Genomic DNA, 18114 nt, shown 5'->3' with positions numbered 1-18114 from the left:
ATGTTGGAACGAATTCATCTACTTTTTATTCACTTACAAATTTCCCATAAATAAGTAAACATCCTCGGTCAATGCATCAGTTTCCGCTACGTCTTGTTTCTCCTGACGCGTATAATTCCTTGCATTTTTCAACTAAAAAATTTCCATCCATTCTCGCCCCTCGCTCTTACAGCTTAACCGTCTGTTTCCTCACTTAATCTTTTATGTCTTCTTCGCATCCTCTTCCCAAACCTCCCACAGCAGCCCTCCTCTGCTCGCACACTCGCCCGACGCCAGCCAGACCTAACAGTCCCCTTCTTTCAGCCGGTTCATCCCTTGAATCCCCGTCTAACCCCAGGAACATCCCCCAAGTTCCGTCTTCGACCCAGCGCGCACAGAAGAGGGGAAACGCGCGTTACCGCCGAAAAACGAGGACGATGGGGTGCCACTGTGCACTGAAAATGGGGTGGCCGTGTTTCGCGTTCACGCAGCGCCAAGGGGGTGGCTCGTTAGCAAGCGGAGCCACCCTCTTGCGCGAGAACACGCAGCGCGTCTGTAAAATTGAATCTTTTGTTTCTCCGATGCCGTTCCCGCAGCAAGTTGCATTGTGTCTGGGCTGTTGCTAGCCAGGCCACCCCTTTTTATTATTATTAGCATGGCGCGCGTGTGATTGCGTCATACTTTATGCACCGCGGACCATCGTGCTTGGAAATCGACATGCAGCAGGGCTCGGGAAAAATCGAAGTCGCGGTTCTTGGGGGTTGTAGGGGTTTTTAAGAGTTTGGTTTGATTTTACGTATTGACAGGAGAGGATACGATAGAGGGTGGTTTTCGGAAGTTGATGACGAACATTAGGGGAAGATGGATTGGCTTTGAATTTTTAAATAATTCGAGCTTGCTGCGAAGAGGTGCAAATCAAAATCGCGATTCTTGATGGATTTAAAGAAGTTTCGCATGGCTTTGTACTTTGTACAACTATTGCTATTTTTCTGTTCCTATTTTTTTAATGGAGGATGTAAGAGAAGATAGACTGGAACTCGCTTTTCGAGTAATTTGAAATTGCTGCTAGAGAATACAAATCGAAATCGTGGTTCTTGGTGGTTCTAGGGGATTTAAAGGGTTTGCGATGGTTTTGTATTTTGATAGGAGAAGATATGGTAGGGAGTGGTTTTCAGAAATTAACGAGCAATGTTAGAGAAGATAGACGATAATAGCAGTTTCTTGGCACATAGAAAGGGATATCAAAGGATTGCGAAAGATAGTAAAACAGAAAATAACGAAAAATGTATGACGAACGAAAAGGACAGAATATATCACGCGAAAAAGAGAATGCAGTAAAAGATAACGAAATACCAAACATCGAAAGTGTGAAAGACGTAGAGCAAAACGAAAACAGGGAAAGATAAATGCTGTTGAACAATGAACAAACTATGGAATAACGAGAAATAAAAAGACAAAAACGAAAGAAAAAAGAATAAAAGCTCCAAAGAAGAGATGCTGCGAAGTGAAAAATAGAGGGGAACAAGCAAAACACCGGAGAGAGAAAGAAAGAAAAGAGGAAACATTGGTGTAAGCTAGATACGTTGTAATGTAAAATATGAATGGAGGGAGATGCAAGAAGAAATAGAAAAGTGCAATGAAATCTTGAACGTAAGGAAAGAACATAGGAAAGAATGTAAGAACATAGGAAAAAAAGAAACACAAGCATAAAGAGATAAAGCGTGAACAGAGTTAACCGCGAGAAGTGAAATGAAATTCTATAAAAACACGACTAATTAACGAAATACGGTTGACGTGAGAAAACCGGGAAAAGGAACGCTTTGCAATCGGATAAAACTGCGAAAAACTTCATGGATTGAAGACGAGTGAAGAAAAACCTGCGGGAAAAAATAGAAGAAAATTGGAAAAACCTCGCGTAGAAAGATAAATAAACGGGAACTCGGTACAGAGACAAGCTAAGACAACCAGAAAGCTGTTGCACAAAGGACGATCTCGGAAGAAAACGAAAGAGAAAAAATGTGATCGTAACAAGCTAAAAGAAAAAACGTGCAAAATGAAAGACGGGAAAACGAAGAGTCATGAAAAAATAGAATGAGAAAAAGAGAAAAGAGCCGGAAGAAGGGAGAAAGGACGAAGAAAAGAGGGATCCCACCCTTGCGGACTCGGCACAATGGGACACGCACAATACGACGTTGGATAAAGGGCGGTAGAGGGACGAAGGAAAGATAATGTAGCGTTGGTTAGGGAGGAACGAAAACGAGAAAGAAGAGCGAAGAATAGAGAAAGAAAGGAGGAAAGGAAAAGGAGGGGGCGCGCAACACCCTTCGCGTTTACTGCAGTGCTCTTCAACCCCGTTGGATATTTTCGACGAGATTTGACCCTCGTCTTCGCTTCTCTCTCGCTAATAAATAGTAAAACGCCGAGACAGAAATGTGTCGTAAACTGCACCCTTCGACAGAAGCCAAGAATTCATCGGCCACTTCAGAAACAGAGCACCAGTTTTATTTCCTTTACGTGCCGCGAGCTACGTTCTTAGGAAACTTTTTTACAGTTAGACTCTTAATCTGATACGTTTAAGCACACTTTTCGCGAGTTTTTTCTCTGCTTTTACACTCTTGCTTTTTCTTTTTCTTCTTGCTTGTCTTCCTTGTTCTTTGGTTCATCGTGATAAGGTGGTCTCAGGATGAATTTAATAATAAAAATACCTCGTATATCATGCTTGACACGAGAATGAATAATACCAGAGTTCACGAACATAGACTTTAAAAAAGTGGCATTATCTAGTGTTACTTTGGATCAGAGTTGATTTTATTGGCTCCGGAATATCCATTTTCATCGATGCTTGTATCGGCGATAAATCACGCGAGACACTAAAAGGAAGGATATTATTGGGCAAAGTTTAGGAACCCTGTGGATTGTTAAATCGTGTGAAAAATACCGCTGAATCTATTCTTTACCGTTTCAGAAGACAAACATTTCTAAAAACAAACCGACAACGTTTTTGCGCGCTTCATCTCAAATTTCCAATTGAAACGACAAATCATCCACACCAATGACACTCTTCTCGTATTTTATCCAAACAGCGCGAAGATATTATTTATCTTTAAAGAAACTTAACTGGATCGGAAATAACCGAAAGAACGCAGCACGGTTAATTGTTAAATAAATTGACGCATTTTTAAAATAAGCGATGCACCGTTTAAGGGTCCAAAGTGCAGTAGTGGTATTTCGGAAGGAATCGAGGGAAATAGCAAGGCAGAAAAGAAAGAAGAAATAGACGAAACGAGCAAAGTTCGTGCCACGAAAACGAAAGAGTTTCTTATACGTCGGTGGTAAAGGAAGTTCTCGCGGTTCGAAACCGCGTATGAATTATTCGAAGCGAGGTTTAGACTTTATCGTTCGAGTCTATCGAATCGCAGCGGCGACGCACGGAACTGCATCGACGAGAGGTCTCAGGCCAGAAGCTTGCGTCCGGTTCGTTGGTAGGTTTCGGGATCGAGGCACGAAAATGCGCGATAAATCTCGTGGCTGACTGGCGGAACATACACGAGGAACAATCATTTCCGGGGAATTTCTGGTCCGCGGAACAAGAACCGCGAGTTACACCCAATCGATTTCTGTCACGCCAGAAGCCGTGCTCTTTACTTGTTATTGACGCGGATAAACCCTCGTCCCGATCGTTCCAATTATCTGTCTTTCAGTTGTTTGAATTCGAATCATTTTAACACGCTGACTGGCACCGTGGTCATCCGTGACCCACGTTACTAAATCGTTTAGAATGATTAAAATAAGATAGAGTTCGCGAACGAACAAGTTTCCAACAACGTGAACGATATTGATGATAATATTTTCAGGAGAAAGTGTTCGAATACAACATAGTAATTTCTAATTAGCAATACGAATTTATTAATAATATTAACAAAGACTATCTTATAACATTTTTTTAGTTTGATACTTTTGTTTTTAGGATAGGAAAGTTTATTCATTCTACTGATCGATTATGATACACACGAGCTTCGACACAGGTGGTCCTTGCGCACGAACAATTTCCAATTAATTTGAATCTGTTTCTGATTAATTTATGCGCGTGTAAATAAATGTGTTGCATGCTATAATTAAAATTTTGTGCTCTCTTTTATACGTTCCTCGAATCCAACTGAATTCACATTACTCAACTAATCTGGACAATGTCATCGAGTCATACACAGCTTTGCATAAATCTATATGATTTCGAGATGAAACTAATATTTCTGTTATTTTCGAGCTTGATTTAAATACTCACCGAAATTAAACGGCGAAAATCGAACGAACGCTGGCGATAAATCTGAAAAGAGAAAAAGAAGAAGAGTTTATCATCGGTGTTTATCGGATGAATGCCATTTAACATCGGATAAAGCGATCAAAATGTGATATAACCACGCGAATTTTGGAAATACGAAGGTGGAATTGTTAGCATTATCGCGATGAATGGTCCGAGTAAAGAGAGAACGATGAAACGGGAATCATTCGATTTAAAAGACCCGACTGAAAGTATTTCCAACTAATAGAATTTCAATGCTCTGTCCTGCAACAAACGCACAGTTAACGGCAAAACAAATCGGATCAAAGCGGATGGACTGTGCCAGCGAAACGTTCGAGGCAGTGTCCACTTAAATCCGAACAGACAAGTTCACTTTTGTTTCATTCTCGCGGGAATCGAGCGCAACCTAGTATATAGATGCTAACGTTTTGTTCTCTGTTCGTTGGTAACTTCGGAATTTCGTTGATTCTAATTGTTGAACGATGTTATGCTTTCTGTTCAGCTCCATCAATGTTGTTTGTCGCGTAATACTATGTTCTAAGTTTAATTTGAAAGCATATAGAGAAATTTCGAGACATTTAATACAAATATACAACAGGATGTCCCAGCTTCTTCTCGCAAATCTTTACCAGTATATTCTGTAAGTACAATTAAGAAAAAGAAATGTTACATAAGCAAATGCGACATTAAAGAATTATGACAAAAATACGAGATGATAACGAATTGATGTCTCGTTGACACTGCATTAGAATACATTGCCAATATCTGTTTGATATGTTTACACAAACCCTAATGTTTACTTTGTAAGTTCGCTGATCTGGTCAATCAGTCTGGCAATGGTTAGATTATCATTACCCTGAACGACGAATAGGTCAGCAATTCCTTGGCCTCCAAGATCATCAGATATCACGTCAATGGATTTTTACTCGCGGAGAACCGCGGAAGTATTAATTTATCAAATATAAATTAATACGCGTCAGGTGTTAATGCAAAAGATTTGTAAAGTATTTGCCACAATTAAGGAAAATCACTCTATTCTCTCTATTCTCCGTAGATACCAATCCTACGTATTCAATATTCTGAAATGGAATCATATTGTAATTCGACAATTTATTGCTATATGGTGTCGAGCAAGAAACCAGTCATTTCATATTTTTTGTTATAACTTTTTAATGAAACATTTGAGAACCCACGTTTATATAACATCTTTCTCTTATCTTTTTATAGAATATGCTAGCAAAGTTTTGCGAGGAAAGCTGGGACACCCTGTATATCTCGCAGAGATCAGGGAAATACCTACATAAACAGTTTAATTATCCATAGGTTAATACACCTATTTAACATTTATTATATAATTAAAATAGCAACTCGTACTATACGCTAATTCTTTACCAAGGTACATACATGCGACAAATATCTTGTAATCTATGTATACATTTTCAGACTTGAGGTTTCAAATTTTACCAATATAATCATAACAGCCGTGTCTTGTTATATTTCTCCATTACGGTGTCTCATTACGCTATGAAATTTCAAAATGTTTTATATGACACGCACGATACACGTATACATAAAAGCTTCCTATGGCAAGTATTCAAATACTTCCGTGAGCCGATGTAGACAAGCCACCGATGCAACGAGACTATATAATTTACCAGGAAATCTTCAAAAAAAGTTAACAAGCTAATATCACAGCCCTTTTGAAATATCGCCCAGTTGGAAGGTAGCAGATGAGCGACACATGTCGAGAAAGTCAAAGAAGAGGCATTACTTGAAAATTACCTCTGTTGGAGGAGCGGAGCGCGTATCAAGGACGATCCTTCTCGCGAAGGGTGGCCCGAAGGGCTTCTCTATTCCCCATTGGAAACTTATAAAACGCTGAACCGGCACATTTCACACGGCCAATTTATTATCCCGTTCTTCCCCATTTCTTCGGCCATCCCGCGTTAACTCCAACTCTCCTCCAACCCCCATCTTCCTTCTCTTTTATCAATTGTTCTCCGAGGTTTTTCATCTTCTCCTCGACCGATCTTCGTTTGATGAGTTCCCAGTCGGATCGAATCGATATGCAAAGCCGGGTGGTCTCCGATATTCATTTCGTCCATGTGCCGTGCAATTCAGAAATTTGCATCGATTGATTATCGTACGGCACCGTTATTATGCACCTGGAGCATCGTGACCATTCCAAGCAACGCACGCTATCTCCCAAAACCTATTTCTAAAATTCTGTATTTTTTACGTTCTTGTTCATGTTACGTGAAACACTGTTCTCGTTATCGTTGTTCCTCGCTACCTCTTACGATTTCTGTTGTAGGAATTTCTTTACTATGATATTTCTAACGTATTTGACGAAGGGTGAGAAGGTAGATGCGTGAAATAGTTTGGATACCAAACAAAAGTTTATGATCAAGCGGATTAAAATTCCACTGTTAAACCGACAGTGTTTACACAAATTCGTATTTATTTATCAAAATGATAGAGAAGATTGAGCTCTAAATAGAGATTAAATACAGTAAAAGTGTACCTTTGAATTTCAAACAGTTGGAAAATTATTTTGCAGTGCACCGTGGAAACGAAATCCAAACATATTTGCTTTGACACACGGAAGAGAAGACATTAATCGATAAATTGTATCGCTAAATATTACCAAACAGACACGTGCAACATTCATCTATCAACTCTGGACAGCTCAAATAATTTAATGCTCTAAACTAAATCATTAGCAGCAATAAATAATAGCAATAAATAAATAATATATATTGCCATGCTAAAAAAATTAAACGATATTTATTCTCTTCTCTGATCTTTCACGTTTCTACAAAACGCTTAAATAACATTTAGTATTTTTTTCACTCATTAATATCACAAATTACTTTAGAAATTTCACCTACGCTTGTGAATATTACTAGACGAGACAACATCTATTCTTCTTTTATTTTTCTTATCACTACAAAACATTTAAATAACATCTATCCAGTATATAGTTGGACATTTTCTTTCCTTGGTAGAACGGGACACATCGGCCGTTGTCTTGTTCATAATTTACGATTAAAAATAGTATCCGGCAAGAAGTGCGATCGACCACTCGGTTCTAAAACATTTCTCGAATCGGCACAGGAAGCGGCGACCGGACGTAGAGGGAAAATAGCAGCGGCCATAGATTTTTACGGGCCGTTTTCCAGCAAGCAAATCGCGACAATTTTGCCGGCCGTCGATGCGGAAAATGAGTTTCTACGCTGCCGGAAGTTCCACTGGATATTCGCGATTCGACCTGGAAAAGTCGGCAAACATACGATCCTCCCTGTTCGACAAAGAATGCCGCTGTACGTATTATCGTCGGGCTAGTGACACTGTCTACGAACGAGGAAAAAAAAAGCGAATGAAGGAAAAAGAGAAGAAAGAAAAGAATAGTCGTCGTGGAAGAAAGAATGGCGAGCGTTAAAACTTTCGAAATAACAAAGTTTCAGGAATCTTCTCGTGAAATGTCAAAGCGTCGAGGGAGGGAAACATCGATTATGGGTTGTGTTGAAAAATCGACGAAGAATGTGCAAGAAAGTATGCGGACACTTGGCTATTTTTAAAGAAAGATTTGTAATTCGACTTCATTTAGTTTTCAATTAATTAAGAAGTTGGTTTAATTAAGGAATTAGACGCATAAATGAAACCACGGTGATTTTTATTTTTCAAAACAGACGCATGTGTCGATGTTGCTGAAGAAATTAAATATATAGTCTTTATTCGACCAGGAGTATTTTTAGATTCATGTTTCCAACGAGATACGTGTAAAGATTTTAATGCTTAACGCTATTGATTGATTCGTCGCATGAAACATGTTCGAGTTGTAATATTCAAAAAATTCGATATTAAACCCGTTTGCCGACAGTTCGAGAAATATTTACCAAGTTTTAATATTAAAGGCTGGCCGCGTTCGACGGTTGACCGACAAATTCATGTCGAAACATTAAATTACAAGTCGGGAATACGCGGCTATCGAATTCTTGGCCATGACGTGAAATTCGATTCTACATTATTAAATAATTCTCCTTCGTTCTGCAAATATCAGTTTACACAGTATAACAGGCTACGAAACGGGACGATCGGTTCGCGCTATTGAATCTTGATTCAAAATTCGACATTTTTCATTGAAAAACGCTCGCTCGTGTCATTCCGTTTTGGAAGTATCGCCAGCAATCGAATTACAGCCCCGAAAAATTCGCACGGTGAAATGGGACAAGATCGAGCTGGAAAATCGACCGATCGTACACAGTGTAAAAACAAATGAATCCTCTTGTCGCGAATGATCCGATTATCGAGAGGGGAGTGAATGGAAAAAATCATTGGCGTTCGACTTTATCAAAGCTCGAGATTTCGTCGATAATTGTATTATATACAATTACTGCAGAGCTTTGATTCGTTCAATGGGAAATTCGTGTAACTCGACGGAGAATAAATGAACCGCTTCATTCGCAGAATTCCCTCTTCTCCTATCATTCTCTCTCTATTTTTCTTTCGTTGCCTGTGTCATGAAACTCGATTCCGTATAAACGAATCGGTGTTCTTAATTAACGAACTTGGTGAAAACTGAGCGTTCGCCACTCGATGGAATTTTTTTCGTACAAAGTATCGTCGACGAATTTTTATTTCTTTTGCAAACTTGCACGATTGTGATCAAGTTGAGGAAATTCGAAGATGGTTCAGCTTACAAAAGTTTCGTGGAAAATAAAATGCAACCGTAGAACGCTATTCAGTTAACAAGTCTTTGCTCTTCGTTTTTCAAACTCTTACAACGGTGAATGAGCTCGTGAAATTTCACTTACGAACGTTTCGCGGCGAACGAAATGCAACCATGGTACAACTATCGCGTTATTAAATTGTTTCGTTGTGGTACTTTGTACACGACCTCATTGTTCTATCGCCTTTATTACACGTAGTAACGATATCGCGTTACGAATTAAACGACACCCGATAAATTTACACGATACACTTTTTCAGTCAAAGTTACAGCAACGTTCCCGTAACCTCGTTATTCCGTTTAGTTATTATCCAGATAAATGACGCGGACCACGTTGGTAAAAGTACCAAGCATTTCACTGTCAACAGGTATAATTTTGTCGGTTAATGTTTACCGAACATTCTACTGGTTCAGTAGAATAGAGAACCACTTTGTTCCATTTACAGTTTTATAGGATTTTGCTCTGCGTTAGCGGACATTTCTTTTCTCGTGAAAAACCGAATTGCGAGATTTTTCCTGTACAAGAGAATCGTGCTGTAATATTCGAAACACATAGTACATTTTATGGCAAAGCAGTGGTTAAATCGGTTATTCCATTACTCGAATAGTTGGCTGTGAGAAACAGGATAATTCTATTTTTAGTTCATTTTCAATAGTGAATGTGGAAAGTATGCGACAGTAGTGGTTTATAAACAATTAATTCGAAGGTAATTGATAATTTCTAAATTCGTGTGTAATATGAGATTGGTGTTTTAAGAGTTTTTTTTAACAGAAATAAAACATGTACGATATACTTTTTATTAATTAGTAATATAGGTAATGTGTAGATTATTATTTGAAAACGAAAAGAGAATTATTCATTTAGATGAAAATCTGGTATGATTCATGCGACATGTATCGAACAAACTGCCTTGTTTTTTATGATGTTTATGATTTATTCATAAATCGACCATTGATAAAATAGACTGATTTAACGTTGCACAGTGTAAAATTCGTCTCGATATACGTTCTAATGTTAAAAGTAAAAATAATACATCTTCGTGCAAAATATTACAATATTTTCCTACATTACACAATTTTATCGACACTTTCCACTTTGTATACTTGCAAGCTCGTACCTGGCATTAAATATTTATCTTTTTCCTGTTTGTCCACTCTCACTGTGTTATTCTATACATTATATCTCACACGCGTACGATTCTCTCTCGTCCGGTTTTTACTATGATTTCTGTCGTCAATAAATAAATAAATTCTTCGCAGTTCATTTATAAACGAATATGTGAAATTATACAACTATGAAGAAAACGCAGAAATATATCAAATATCAATAGAAAAATACAAAGCGCGCAACATTTACAAGATAAGACATACTTTTATTCCAGTTATCAGTGTTACTAACATACTTCTGGTCAAGATATTAATATTTGTAAAAATATGAATCAGCACTAACGTTCTCTGTCTACTTGTAAGATATGCCAGCATTTCCACTTAGAACAGCTACTCTACATAAATCTACATATGGACGTATAACATCGTCCAGTTTTCACAACGAAACATCGCGTTTTCCACCAGATTCTAACATACCATGAGAGAGAATCACGTTGTACTACGGTTTCCACTTAACCAACGAGTTACCAACAGCATCTGAATCTCCAGCGATTCCTCTGGTCTAATTTCGTTACAACCAAAGTTCCACGACCCGCGAAACAACTCGGCTAATTATATTTCGCCGCTATCACTGACCTCGATAAAACCGGAGCAAAGATCACAGTTGCCATTAACAACGATCATTTGGCAACGAAAACTCCTGAGAAGATGAATTTCAACTGTAAAATCACCGTCACGACCTTCGCTATCGCGATGATAACGAAGTACAAGTAGAATTTGTCGGAACATTCTCGATCAAAGCAGATTACTGAAACGTGGATTAGCGAAACGGAAGAAATTATCACACTTTTGTTGAAAAATTCTGCTTCTTCTTTAATGTTAGATAATATTCATAAAGCAAGCAAGCATAAAATCGTTGAAGCTACCGCACGGTTCGTGAAGGCACCTATCCGCTACACTAGATATAATAAAAATAATAATATAATAGTGGTATTAATAATATATATATAAAATAATAACACAATTCTAATAGTTCATGAGAATTGTACAAAATCCCTAATAGGTCTAATATTTCACAAAGTTCAAAGTTCTTAAAGTTGAGACATCGAGAGTCCTCAGAATATAATTTGCGAGAGCTCCGAGCATCACAAAATCATATATCACGTGGATTTAACGTATTTAGTATTTTCAACGTTTTACTGTGTTGGCTTCGCCAAAGGCGCTCGAACGTCAACGACGACGCCGGGACCGGAAACGGTGGAGATTAAATTACGCGCGATTCAATTTACACCCGATAATTTCAACACTGTGCTCCGACTCGTGTCGCGAAAAAGAATTTGTCAAGAACCAGGCGAATTCCGCTTGAAAATTCCACTTGGAAGGGTTCTAGCTTTGAAGACGACTAGAATGTTTAGAAGAAAGATAAAGAGAGCAAAGATAGGAGGAAAGCGATGTAAAATGCTGATTGAGGGTCAAGATTTATTGGCTGAGGACTTTAAATAGCTGAAATATTTAAGAATTACCGATAACTACTAGCTAACTACTAAGAATTGATAAATTTTAGAATGTTGAAACCAGACCATGAAATAGCAAATTCATCATTTCAATCTATACTTATCCTATACTATCTATACTTAGCCTACGTTATTTTAGCAACAGATTTCAATAATAAAAACAGCAATATTTCTTTTCGTTAGGAATAATTAACTTCGAGAACGTAGCAGGAATAATTAAATTCCGAAACATTTTTAACGATTTTAAAGATATATCACCCGTGAAACTACACTTAAATGCATCCATAAAATAAACGTGAAAGATCTATAAACTAGCAGGTCTTTATTTTTCATATTACTGCGCTACAAAATTTCGTTTATGGACCATTATCAGTCTCCATGCAACGACGAAAGTATTTCCTAAAAATATTTTACTCTCGAGAATGTTGTAAACTTCTTGCCTAGTCTTGCTGAATCTTCTAACGCTTCTAAAGCTGTACCACCCTTGAAATTACATAAATTCATCGGAAATCAGTAGTAAAGAGTCTATAAACCGAGTAAGCCATTATTTTTTTTATATCATTGGGCTACTAAATTTCGTTTATAGATCGCTGCGCGTCACCGCATACCGATACGATCGATTCGATGTAATTGATCGATTACGATCTAGGACGTCGTAAGTAAAAGCGATGCAACGATGAAGTTGACACGTTGTACGAACGATGGAATTAGGTTGGATTGGAAGGGGTATATCGAGATGGAGAAATATGGAATGTAGGACGCAGTAAGGAGTACGCATCGACAATATCGCGCTGACAAATTGCGATCGCTTCTGGCGGCATGATGAATCCGCGGAGCAGGGATGGAGGAACAGTTACTGAAATATGGAACGATAAAAGCGGTTGGGACTGGCTGGTGATTTAACGCAGAAGGGAATACAGCGGAGTTAAAAGCAAAGGAATATAAGGATGATGGAAACAGGGTAAATAAGAAGGGAGTTAAAATGGTCGGGCAAGGAGAAACTGTAAAAGCAGTATTTTTCAAAGAGTTTGAAATTATGATCTCATTTTATGAGAACTAAGTAATCTACCGTGTTTACGACTTATTTGAATAGAAGAGCATTTTTAATTGGATAAACGAGACACGTGAAAAATTAATTTTCTAGAGTATAATAATTTTACGCAGGAAACAACACAAATACGTATTATGCAATATCGGACATACAAGGTCCTCGATAATTAACGCCACGTAGTCTGTTTTTTTGGTAATTGTTGAACTTTTGAAAAAAAAAAAAAAAATAATATGAATTATTGAAATAAGTTCGCTTATCATAGAGAGTAGCATAATAGATAATAATGGATTTCATTATACTAAATGTATAATCATCTGAGGTTCGCGATTTCAAATATCATGTAACAAAGTTTGAACGAAAAATTCTAGAACAGCGTGTACGTCTCTCGTCCCTCTTTTTAATTTCGTAACCATCACGATGATTATTTCATAATGGAAAGCTTAATTTAATCAAGGAATGTACTAATTCATTACTCGGTGGAAAGGAACTTTTTCCATCCTCCTAACGCCCTTTCCAATTACCTATAATTAATTGCTACATTGTAATTATTTGTTTACGATATTGTACATATATGTCTTTTTATCTCGTTTTTCGCACTTGTTACTTTGATACGTTCGTAGTCTTCGGTATCTGCTACACTTTTTTACAAGATGTAACTGATTGTCGCTAGCGTGAAATTACATCAATTTAGCAGAAAAGTGTGAGGAAATAATATGAAACTGTAAATGGATTTAGAGATCTGAGAATCTTTTAAATATTTTAAATCTACAGAATCTTAAAGAATCCCGTCAAAATCAGACCAACCGCAAAGCAAAGCAAAATAAAAAAAGATGAGACAAAACAGAATAAAATAAAATAAAATAAAATGAAGATATAAAAAGTAATAGACTGAAGTAATACGAGAAAGAAGAAAGTCAAAACGAGTACAGAAACCAGGCCTGACCGTAAAACGGAGAAAAGAAGGACCAAAAGACCCGAAGATGGTGCAACTATCCAGAGAACGGGAGAGACAGAAACGCTAAATGATCCTCTGAAGAACGAGGGAGATAGGATGAGTGAAAAAGTCACGTAGATCGCTTTGGTCCGACGATGATGATGGAGTCCACGCTGCTGTTGCTGCTCGCAGCAGCTGTCGAGACATCGAATTATCGCAAAGTTTCCTAAGAGTCCGGAATACCAATGAATCCGCGTTGGACAACACCGGAATATCAGCTACCGAATGTTCTGCCATCGAAATATTGCGCCCCGAAATATTCAACCCCATTCTCCTCCTCCCAGTACTCCGCTCTTAATCGACTTTCCTCGACGCAACTTTCTTTTATATTCACTTTTTATTCTTCCTTTCTCAAGGAACCTATAACCCTAAACTATGCAAGATGTCTCAGTCAGATGAGATTATATAAATATCTTATATACCTTATATACGATTATATAAAAAAGGACAAAGTTGAACTATTTCAAGGGACACACGTAACTATGGAAAGAATTTTAGAAGAATTTAAAGAAACTTTTACCATCTTCCATTGCACAACGTATGATTACTAAGTTTGTAACCACTGAAGGCACACAAACCACAGAAATTTTACATAGATTACGAAATATGGTTACCATCATCCGGCAGAAGTTAAAGTTCCGCGAAATCACGATCACTTAAAGAGGACAACGTTTCAACAGCACCGAGGAAGCAGAGCAAATAGCGTGCAATTGACTTCTGACCCAACCCTATACTTTCTACGAAACTGGAATAAAAAAATTACGCAATCCGCTGACGAAAGTACATAGAGAGAAACGGAAAATAACAAAGAAAAATAACTCAATTTTTTTTTTTTTTTTTTGAGAGGGAACATTTTATTGAAATGTAAAGTTTAATGAACAAAGTCTGGTTTACGTTCGACTAACTAAATAATAAATTAAACAATCATTTGTTGGCACTCGCAATCTTTGAACCTGTACAAAATCCTATTCAAAAAGTTACACCAGATGGGAAATTGCAAGAAGTTCGCCGAAAATCTAAATTTGAATTGTAAAATTACTCATAGCATACGTAGAACCGAATAACGACAAGTAATAGCACAAGTATAATGTTAATGGACTTCCCTTCACGCGACTTTGCTTTTTCTTCTTCTCGCGTCTCTAGAAATTGCCAACTTATGGATGTACCGTCACAAAGAAATAACATAACGGGTATTATCCGGGCATTTTGCCGGATCCAAACGACTCGATGAATCAGCCCGGTCTGCTCGAAATTTGCCGGGAATAAGCGGAACGACGGCGACGATCTGCATTTCATGAAAAAGTCTTTTGTTGGAAAGATTCTAGGGAGGCAGGTTCTGCGGCAAGTTTAGATTTATTCGAGCAACTTTGTTGGTACGCTATTCTGGTTACTTGGCCCGCGCTTCTCTTAAGGCGTTTCCGGGCCGGGGCTTCCTATTTCTAGTTTGGAGAATTTCTTTGTACGATGTTTCCGTTTCCTGCTTCCTCCCCGACCCAGGGATAAACGCTTCTTTCGGTCTCCTCTGGAGGTTCAGGTATTTGTCCGATCGGTAAGTTTGGTCAGAGGATCGACCTAACTTTGTGGAAGAGAGAGAGAGAGAGATTAATTATAATTTCTAATTTGGCCCTTCGTTCGTCGAGTCCCTCGCAAAATGTTCATTTTCTGTATGCTCGTTAATTAAAGAGAAAAAGGGTTTTAATCTGAATTTTTAACTCTACTCCTAATTTTGTGTGTGCCGAGTCGATTGCGAAAGAGTTCGTTTCCTGCTTCAATTAATTAGTACATATTTGTAATTAGACAAATAACTGCGCATATGAGCGATGTATAGAGCTTTATACGTATTATCGATTATTATTAATAATACAGAGTGCTGTTTATTTAAAGGTGGAATCTCTTGCAAACGATAAAGATACAAATTATCGACATGTCATTATCACGAATCGCACTTGACAGATTGAGAATATCGCTACAGTAATATTCGATATTCGTAGCATACGGTTTAATAACTTGAAATGTAAACGCTTTTTTATTGAAAAAAACTTGATTGATGAGAAACACTATAACGCACCGATATTGTATATTTGCAGTACAAATTTTGCGGATTAATCTTGAATTACGTTTCCTCGTGCAGTGTACATGTACTGAGCGATGAAAAAGATTGAAAATTACTGCTGCGTTATAAGAGAAAGCGCAAGAATCTAATTTCAAGCTTTTAACATTACGTAATTGTGACAATACACAAAAATACAAAGAATGCAAGATACGGTAGAGACACTGGAAGAAGAATCCGGAACCGAAAGAGATAAATTCCACGGAGATAAAGGATGAAAATACATATAGGAAGGGAGCGATGTGAAGAAGGCAAAGCGGAAGTTGCAGCAAGAGAGTGACGCGTAGGATGGACGATTGAATTAATTTATCGTGTGGAAACGTCATCCGGAGGCTTCTTCCTCGAACTGAATTGCTGCGACGCAGTTTCTAACTGTTTCATTGCTCCACATATCAAGTGTTACTTTACGTATAATCCACCTACGATTCGAATCACGCTCGAAGAAAACGCCGCGACGCGATTCCATTTAGTCGAAAAGTTTCTAAACACGCGCCTTCTTCCTTCAATCGCCTACGTAACTCCCAAAAATCTTTGAACTCAAATCTATACAATAGACTAAAAAAATAACACAACAAAATTTATACAAACATTTGCAAAGATTATTGAAGCGATAGAAGATATCGTTCGATCAGATATTATTTATTGCGCAAAGTTGAAGAAGTAACGTGTAACGTGGTGGTCCATATTATTTTGTAAATATTTCTATCATTCTTATGTTCTTTAATAAATTATATATTTGGGAAAAATTGGTATTTTGTTGTATAAATTACGTTAGAAATTAGATTTAATCATATAACAACGTCTACGTTACACTCTCCTTTCTTCGAATCGTATAATGTTTATACTCAAGAGGATGCGCCTCATTCCGACAGTATATCTGAATATTAGTACCTAATAACACTGGGAATTTCAGGACAAGAGCAAGAGCAAATGTGACAGACTTTAAAGAAACGTTGGGGTGGTCGAGGAAATTCAAGGAAAATTCGGTTGATTTATGTATTGTGCGAGGATATGTACGTGCAAGGATTAAACGTGAGTGCTTGAAGCAGCAGTTACGAAGGAAATCTTCAGAGGCAAGAGCATAACGAGCAGCTAACCATCAGAGTACACGGAACTTAGCGAAATGAACGAGCAAGGGGAAATTTTATTTGTACAAGACTGCTTGATTCGTTCATTCAATTCAACTGGTATTTTCTAAGCGGATCAGAAATAAATTCAACTGCATAAGCTATTTACACAAAACTCAAAATCCGTAACAAGATACATTTTAGGATACTAGATGTGATTTAATATTTCATTCCTGTAACTCAATTATCAAATAGTTGATTTTAATCTGCTACTAGTTACATTTTAATACGATTATAAACAGCGATTAATTTGTACTATCTTTCAGAAGAGAGATATAGATTATAAGCTAACAAAAATCTAATTCAATTCAATGAAATTTGAATATAATCGGAGATCCAAAATAATAGTTTTTTAAGATATTTAATTGGGAACAGATTATTGAATAAAAATTAACTTTTATTTATATTTATAGAAACCAATTATTATTAAATCCAGAAGAAATTTCTCAAAAAATAAAATAATTACAAAATATTAATTTTTAATTGTTTCCCGATTATAATTCCTTTTGGCTATCAGTAACCATTATCGATGACGGAAATCCAATTTTAGTTATAATATATATGGCCCGAATCTTTTTTGGTTACCAGTAGCCACTATCAATGACCCGAATTTTATTTTGGTTACCGATAACCATTATCAACGGCAAAAATTCTTTATGGTTACATTCGGCTATTGTTAACTATTGTTATCATTACTTATAACCAGTACATATTCATTGATAATATAAAAAATCTTGACTATAAATTTTAAATACTTTATTAGGCAAAAGATCGGTATGAAAAGAATACGATAAAATATTAATATTAATACAAATGTTAATAAAAATAATGCGCTATAATATGTTTTATCGTATTCTTTGTTTCATATACTTTCATACCGCTTTTTGCTTAATAAAATATATAAGTTTCGTAATTAAATTTGTTTATATTGTCAACGAATATCAGTAATAATAATAACAATTGACGATAGCCGACTGTAACCAGAAAAGATTCTGTGAGCGCCTATAAAAATTACGAAAAATCCTGACGATGTTCAACAAACCCTCCAAACTGAAGATTCATGATCAAATTAACATTCGCTATCTTAGAAACGAATCTTTCAAGCATCAACTTCAACGCTTCCAATACCAAGGCTCTATATTCTAATTAAAAATCTTTTATTTTACGAATAAATGTTTCAAAGGTCAATTTTAGAGTCCT

At 37.0% G+C, this 18114-nt stretch overlaps 1 protein-coding gene across 4 annotated transcripts in view; it reads right to left on the bottom strand.

The window, feature by feature from the left end:
* LOC139995678 (prolyl 4-hydroxylase subunit alpha-1-like) overlaps positions 1-18114 on the bottom strand; it is a 232339-nt gene that overhangs the window by 127948 nt on the left and 86277 nt on the right. For 3 of the 4 annotated variants that reach the window (XM_072019363.1, XM_072019366.1, XM_072019364.1), the window contains one exon: positions 4262-4303. The gene's annotated coding sequence lies outside the window, so the exon portion shown is untranslated. Of the gene's footprint in view, positions 1-4261; positions 4304-10129; positions 10255-18114 lie in introns of those variants that run through there. The other variant, XM_072019365.1, reaches the window with a different exon arrangement.

This window comes from Bombus fervidus, chromosome 16 (assembly GCF_041682495.2).
Source record: "Bombus fervidus isolate BK054 chromosome 16, iyBomFerv1, whole genome shotgun sequence".
Classification (NCBI taxonomy): Eukaryota; Metazoa; Arthropoda; class Insecta; order Hymenoptera; family Apidae; genus Bombus; species Bombus fervidus.
The sequence above is the reverse complement of the archived record's forward strand: the minus strand, read 5'-3'. Positions and strand labels throughout refer to the sequence as shown.